We start from the raw sequence: 8,653 nt of genomic DNA, 5'->3' as shown, positions 1-8,653 counted from the left end.
ACTGCTCAACGTCAAAATGTCTGCTATATCTCCCCCGCACAAGGTTACGTAATTACGCGGAATCTTATGTCAAATCCTAATATAGATTTGCCTGGTTGACTGCACGAGGACAACCTATAATGCAACACGTAGATACCAACGACTGTGTTGGGAACACCGGCAGTGATATACAAACCATTGCAGGCATACGAATAATCCTAATGAGGGAGAAAAATGCTGTCGGTTTGGGCAACCATTTGAAATAAACATGGCGGCGGGGCTGGCTTCCACTTATACTCGTGTAAGGTGACGAGCTCCACTTTAACATGCGATTAGAACCGTATAATGAAAAGGTCAATTTTCTTTCAGCTCCATGTGTCCTAAATCATATATTGGCAGCGACAGAACATAATGGACGAAATGGATATCTCAATAAAAGTCATTAATCACGTGTTTCCGGTCCGCGAGCGACAGATAATTGTACCTTGTTCATGGGAGATAATCTACCAATCAGAGCTGATTAAATTAAATACTGTTGCATACTCTTGTTTGGTTTTTGTTTACGACATTTTTTTTTTACTAAATTGTTTCGAGGTTCATATTTCAAAAAAGCTCTGCATATTATAGAGAAAAATCGGTCGGCTGATACATCATTAACCTTTAAAACATATCTAACGATCGTGTTTATAATTTCAGGTTTTCAAGCTTATATTAAATCAACACAGAAAGAGAATCGGTTGTATTCGGTAAGTTAAGCTTTCTTTTCTTTTCAAATACATGGTGCAATTCTCCATAACATACAGTTTGGTTTGAGTATCATAATGGTGTCTTCTTGAGATTCATTTGTTTGAAAATTGAATCTTCACAGCGAACAATATGATATGTTTAGTTATCAACAAACGACGTTTCAATTAACTTAATGTCACTATTAACACGTATTTACTAAACATTCAACTTCAACCAACATAACAATGACACCGTAAATATTACGAAGCGGTTTAGAGCAAAATCTCTATAATATATGGAAACACCTTAATTTTTATATAGTTTACTGGATATTTAGAATGATGTTATCCATTTAGTATTGTGTATGCTATGCTATATATCATAAAAGGTACCATTATTGGTCTTTTCTGGATTGTTATCAACATTTGTATTGGAAAAACATATTGTAATATGTTGACAGATTCTTATCTAAGTACTAGAATCAAATGCAGTATGAATGGCAACCTCTTAAAAAGCTTACGATAGACGTTCTTAAGAAATGATGTGAAATAGAAACCCAAAACATAGTTCCCAATCTTCCTTTTTCATGTTCAAAATTATTGATAGTTTAGCAAAATTTACTCTAAGGAAAATAATCCTTTAACTTTCATATAGAATGATTTTACTTCTCTTTCCACGTGTGCAAAAGTAGACCAACATCTAATCAAGAAGTATGTAAGCTATTTAAAGAAACCTGATTAAACACCCTCGATGTATCATTTAACAGGTTAAAAGAACTTTCTTGTTCCTTCAAACACATGTTTGGACATCATTTTGAAATAAAACATATTTTTCAAATATTTTTTAATTTTGACCTCATAATAATGATGCCCTATTTCATGGAATGACGTCATATTGATAATGATATAATGATGCACTATACATTAAGTAATTTCGTATGCATCAGAATCGGTTCCATATCTCGTTCGCATAGGAAATTGATAGTGAGACGGATCAACTTCTTTTTACAATGAAATTTGCGTATTTCTTTATCATAGGAAAACACATATTATTTTTTTTCTCCAATTTCATTGATAAAAACATAGTTTTAAAGGTGATCTCTCATTACAGGTAGTCTGTTTACAGAAGTGCCCCTCGAGCCGTTTTGACTGTTTATTAAAGATTTATAATATTGACTTCACTGAGGCTTTTTCTCGTTTACTTCTTGTTCATAATCGTGGTGATATATTATCAGATATATCCTATTTACTTCACAACTAATATACCATTATGAAAGTAAACATTTCTCAGTTTACAGTTCAATTGTGTTTGCAGTATGTTTCAGACATTTTAGTGTAGCCTTTGTTTTATTATTTTGAAATTAGTTTGTATAAATAAAGCATGATTTACTAGGAATAAATTATATAAAAAAGCCTGACACTTACATCAAACCTGCATTTGTTACTTACTAAGGCTAACTTCATTGGATTTGAGCGTTGAACCTTTCAAAGGAGAATTTATTATTTATTGCCAAACGAATTGTAAATTGTAACATGAAGATAGTTTTCGCGCAGTGACCAGATTATTGTAAAGATTTAAAAACTGTTTCTGGTTTTGTTTTTTTCAATTTCTGTTTGTGTTACTCAATTATTTAACCTAACATTTATTATCGACAGCCAATAAAACATTTTTCACTTTGCGATTTGTTTCTCTTCAAACGTAATATGTTTTTTTATCATAACAAATAATGATTATCATCTTTGTAACGAATATCAACGCTGGCGTTATTACATTTTTACTTTTGAAATATCGGTAATTATGCATTAAATTAAAGTGTTATTTTCACTGCGGTGAAAAATACATTTCTGTCACTAAATCTGTTATGAATTTAAACCATGTGTCAGAATACCTAAACATTTTCACTATTCGTGAAGATATTGAAGCATTTTTTTCCAACTTGTGAAATATAAATAATATTTCACGGTGAAACCATTAGATATGCTTATAAGTGTTAAGAAAGAAGAATATTTTAATAAGGATAACCTTTCAAGTTAATTTTACATTAAAACATTTCCTCATATCGTTCGTTTCTCTTTTTGTTTCGCTGATATGCATTTCCTGTTCGTCTTGTCTTTAGAAATTACAAATCAAAACAGATCAAAACTTTAAAAGAAATTATTCATGTTTGATTTCACCTTTCCCTTTTTATTGTATTCGTTATTCAACTAACCCTTTGCACTGTATTTTTTATTCACCTTTCCTTTTTTATATTCTTCATTCACCTTTCCCTTTTCACTGTATTCATTATTTACCTTTTCCTTTTCACTGTATTCTTTATTCACCTTTCCCTTTTCACTGTATTCTTTATTCACCTTTCCCTTTTCACTGTATTCTTTATTCACCTTTCCTTTTCACTGTATTCTTTATTCACCTTTCCCTTTTCACTGTATTCTTTATTCACCTTTCCCTTTTCACTGTACTCTTTATTCACCTTTCCCTTTTCACTGTATTCTTTAATCACTTTTCTCTTTTTACTGTTTTCTTTATTCACTTTTCCTTTTTTTACTGTATTCTTTATTCAATTTTCATTTTCACTGTATTCTTTATTCACCTTTCCCTTTTCACTGTATTTTCTATTCAATTTCCCTTTTCACTGTATTCTTTTTTCACTCTTCTTTTTAACTGTATTCTTTATTCACGTTTCCTTTTACACTGTATTCTTTATTCACGTTTCCCTTTACACTGTATTCTTTATTCAACTTTCCCTTCTTTTTGTTTTCTTTATTTTCTTTTCTCTTTTCACTGTAATCTTTATTTTAATTTCTCTTACCTCTGTATTCCTTATTCACTTTTCCTTTTCACTGTATTCTTAATTTACCTTTCCCTTTTCACTGTTATCTTTATTCACCTTTCCCTTTTCACTGTATTATTCATTCACCTTTCCCTTTTCACTGTACTCTTAATTTACCTTTCCCTTTTCACTGTATTCTTTATTTTCTTTTCCCTGTTCACTGTATTCTTTATTCACCTTTCCCTTTTCATTGTAATCTTTATTCACCTTGCCCTTTTCACTGTATTCTTTTTTCACCTTTCCCTTTACACTGTATTCTTTATTCTCTTTCCCTTTTCACTGTATTCTTTATTCACCTTTCACTGTATTATGCATATGTTTCGGAAAACTTTCAGCATGAACTTTGCATTCCTTTGGCCTTAAGTACCAACAATGAGTCCTTAATGGACTAAACAGCCATGTAGTTCAGTAACAAGTTTGCTTTGTTTGGCTTTTTACATCTACAAACAAAAAAATACATAGGTTCTTCCTCCCTTTCTTTGTAGTTCTTATGATTATCTAATTATCAAAGAAAAGACAAAGAGGCAACAAGTGAAGAAATATCATGATGTCCATACATTTTTTAATGAATGCTCATTGTATCAGCAGAATTACGATTTTGTTAGAACAGTGTTGGGTTAACAACATCCCTGTTTTTGTACGCCAATTTTATAGATGTTGTTGATCATAACTATAATGTTACACAATTGTGAAGCCAAAAAACATTGTTTATATGCATTTTTGTTATTTGTGAACCGGTGAAAAATATCACAATATAGGATTATTTCACTTACAATGTACATTAACTATTACTATATAATGTCTTAATAGGGGTTGTTCCTAATGATTAACTACCCTCTTTTTACAAATAGGATTGTGTATCATTACTTATAACCGATTTTGTGAGTTTAATTACTTACGTTTATGTGTTTTAAATAGGATTGTGTTGAATTGATAACCACTATTGCCAACATAATATTGTGTTGAATTGATAACCACTATTGCCAACAAAAGATTGTGTTGAATTGATAACCACTATTGCCAACATAATATTGTGTTGAATTGATAACCACTATTGCCAACATAAGATTGTGTTGGATTGATAACCACTATTGCCAACATAAGATTGTGTTGGATTGATAACCACTATTGCCAACATAAGATTGTGTTGGATTGATAACCACTATTGCCAACATAAGATTGTGTTGGATTGATAACCACTATTGCCAACATAAGATTGTGTTGGATTGATAACCACTATTGCCAACATAAGATTGTGTTGGATTGATAACCACTATTGCCAACATAAGATTGTGTTAGATTGATAACCACTATTTCCAACATAAGATTGTGTTGAATTGATAACCACTATTGCCAACATAAGATTTATTGGATTGATAACCACTATTGCCAACATAAGATTGTGTTGGATTGATATCCACTATTGCAAACATAAGATTGTGTTTGATTGATAACCACTGTTGCCAACATAAGGTTGTGTTGAATTGATAACCACTATTGCCAACATAAGAGTGTGTTGGATTGATAACCACTATTGCAAACATAAGATTGTGTTTGATTGATAACCACTGTTGCCAACATAAGATTGTGTTGAATTGATAACCACTATTGCCAACATTAGATTTATTGGATTGATAACCACTATTGCCAACATAAGATTGTGTTGAATTGATAACCACTATTGCCAACATAATATTGTGTTGAATTGATAACCACTATTGCCAACATAAGATTTATTGGATTGATAACCACTTTTGCCAACATATTATTGTGTTGAATTGATAACCACTATTGCCAACATAAGATTGTGTTTGATTGATAATCACTCTTGCCAACATAAGATTGTGTTGGATTGATATCCACTATTGCAAACATAAGATTGTGTTGGATTGATAACCCCTATTGCCAACATAGATTGTGTTGGATTGATAACCACTATTGCAAACATAAGAGTGTGGTGGATTGATAACCACTATTGCCAACATAATATGGTGTTGAATTGATAACCACTATTGCCAACTTAAGATTGTGTTGGATTGATAACCACTATTGCCAACATAAGATTGTGTTTAATTGATAATATACCTCTATGGTACTAATTTCTGTTTTATCAGTATATAACTGACAATGCTCATTTATCTCAATGGGGTTGTTTTTCTTGTTACCAACACTATGTGGCAAAACCGGACTGAATACTTATTGCCCTCTATAGTCAAAATAGGATTGTGATGGATTACTGACAACTTTCTATTGCCCATAAAAGATTGTGTTTAATTGTTTAAATACCTCTCTTTTCTTAATAGGTTTTTTGCTTATTACTTATCCCATTTATTGTCTAAGAGGGTTAACATTTAATCATATATCTCTTTCTATTTTCCAAATGGAATTTTCAATATATCTTCTAATGGAAAGTTGCTATATGCTTATTAAATTCTTAATATTTCATACAAAGTAAAACATTATTTCAATTTCCGCATCAAAATATAGACTACAAGAGTTTTTGGTCATATTTATCATTAATATTTTAAAGATTTCTGAAGTTTTAAACGACCAGAGCAATTTAAATATCTATTGTAAAAGTGGAAACTGTCGTAGGTGGAAATGTTATCGTTGTGACTGTTTCATGTTTGCAATGATTCTTAAATATATGCTATGTATCTATAATCTAAACGATTTATAAATAAATAGTTGCGTGTGGATATTTTCGCGGTAATTAACTCAACATGACAAATGCTGGCATTTCGATATCGCAAAAATGCCCACTTTTACAGTATCTAGACTATGATGAGTTTATTGTAGATCCTTTAAAATGTTTCATAAATGTCAATGTATCTGCTATCTTAAATGCCTGCAGCCTTAACACCTGTTTTCATCATAAACACGTTCATTGTTCATATTTCATTTTTATACGATCGTTTATAATCAATGGAATGATTTAAAAGGTATCAAACGTTATCGAAAGACGAATACATATATTTAATATACAACTGGTCATTTTGATAAGCACTGGTTAGGTTTTGAAATCAATCGACAGTCTCAGAATAATTCAAAGAGCAGAGAAAAACAAACCGAAATTGATATTTCTACAAGAACATTCCATGAGGTATTTGTTTTGACGTTTAAATCGGTTGCTTGGTTACTTAAAGTACAAATTCCGACTTCTAAATACGTGCTCTAAATTTGGCGGCCGACAACTGCTCTGCAATAAAATGTCTTAATGTGCACAGTGGTCTTTATTTCAAAATTGTCTGTTTATTACACAGTAATCCAAAATGCTTCTTTGTGGAAAGAAAGAATAACATATGCCTTTCTATGCACGTTAAACCTACTTGTTGTGCTATTAAACGCGTGTAATGCACTCTCCGGGGTCTCTAATATACGGTCCAAATGGAAATCATGAACCTCCATCTGGTTACTCCAGCCTTTGAACTTCCAATTAAAGGGATAATGGACCAACCACTTCAAATAAAATACTATAGACTTTTCTAGGCTATGATTACAGCCGTTTACATTAAATACAACTAACATATAAACGATTGTGAATCACGTTTCAATTAAACAAAAATAATCAATATTTCGTGTAAGTGTTTTTCAGGAAAGTAGTTCTCTTGGTACTTGAGGCAGCCTGCGTTGGTTGATACCCAATACCAATAGTATCACCCCACTGAATTCCTGGTCGGATCATAGACTTGCTTAATCAAATAGTCGCGACTGCTGGAATGTCAGGGTTGCATCATTGTTGAATAACGACAATGAATGATGCCGATAAATACAGGAAACCAACAAGAAAGGCATGAGATATATTTTAATGTCCCGTTACGGTTTCTTCGGCTCTGTTTACGATGACGTGTATTGTATCTGGTTTCATATTAATGGATTTCTTTACCGATTCCATTACAGCCAGAAAATATTTAGAAGGCTTGATTTTTTTCCCCTTTCAATTATTTGCGGTGAATGACCTTGGTTCTTATATTATCCTAAATTTTTGAATGAAGGTATGTTTCTATCAAATTTCGTATTTGTTTCTTTTAACAACTCTTTTTAGCTTGATACTGTAAAGTAAAATAACACAGCTTCTATGATCAAACTTGTAACAAAAGCTTGATGTTTTACGTGCAAAGAGGACAAAAACAGTTTTAGCTAGGCTGAAGACACAGCTACAGTCAGTGTTTGTCCTTTCTTTGGTTTAGTATCCCTATTTTGTGTCCAGCATGCTTTCGTCAATGTTTTTTTCTCCCAATTTTATTTACTTCTCTAGAACATAATATATATGGTAACAGAGTCAAATCTGCTGAAAAGACTACTTATCTAAAGAGACTACCTGTATTTAGAGACCTGTGGCAGTTACTGTGATTTTAAACAGTTGCATGGTGAAGTGTTATTCATTTTTGGCAAATTTAAATGCTGTACCCCACTTCCCCTTCTGTTTCAGCAGTAGTTTAGATTTGTCTTAAAAGGACGAAACAGCTGTATGGTGAAGTGTGATTCATTTTTGGCAAATTTTCTAATTGCAATCACACGACTTACGTTCATCTAACCTAAACTGTATGAAAAGCACACTTTCAATAAAAGACCATTTATTGACTACTCGAAGGTGGAAACAGGACTTATTGTATATATTTGGTCTGCTTCTTATAATAATATCTGTTCCTTGAAATTCCCTTTTTAAAACTAACGTTTAATGAGATACAGCGACAAATTAAACCTCTAATACATAATTTGGCATAGCCTCTTGGTTTCATGACTGTCGATTATTCCTAAGTTATTTTCATGCAATTCAATTCTTAATCACTCAATTCTAATGAATCACGGTTTTATGACAATTTTTTTGTTTCGTGTCGATATCTATTGATGCTAAAGGTCATTTGCCTGATGACGTCATTGTTTCTTGTGTAGATCGTTTCATCTGATGCCTTTTTTTCTGGTAGCGATCGTTTTATCTAATGAAAATTTTAGTCTGGAGGTGGTCGTCTTATCGGGTGACGTTGCTTTTGATAATGACAGTCATTTTCATCTGATGACGTCACTATTTTGTTGACGGTCGTTGTATCTGGTGATGAAAGCTTTTCGGGTAACGATTTTCTTCTGATGACACCATTTTTTCTTGTGGTGATCGTT

General features: G+C 32.0%; 1 protein-coding gene across 1 annotated transcript in view; it reads left to right on the top strand.

Annotated features, from left to right (window-relative positions):
- The first annotated feature begins 689 nt into the window (after positions 1-689).
- Positions 690-8,653, top strand: part of LOC110445109 (paired box protein Pax-6-like) — a 74,122-nt gene continuing 66,158 nt past the window's right edge. Inside the window, exon 1 of the mRNA XM_021489510.1 lies at positions 690-725. The gene's annotated coding sequence lies outside the window, so the exon portion shown is untranslated. The remainder of the gene's footprint in view (positions 726-8,653) is intronic.

Source organism: Mizuhopecten yessoensis, unplaced genomic scaffold, assembly GCF_002113885.1.
Source record: "Mizuhopecten yessoensis strain PY_sf001 unplaced genomic scaffold, ASM211388v2 scaffold8653.2, whole genome shotgun sequence".
Lineage (NCBI taxonomy): Eukaryota > Metazoa > Mollusca > Bivalvia > Pectinida > Pectinidae > Mizuhopecten > Mizuhopecten yessoensis.
This window is presented reverse-complemented; position numbering and strand designations above follow the sequence as displayed.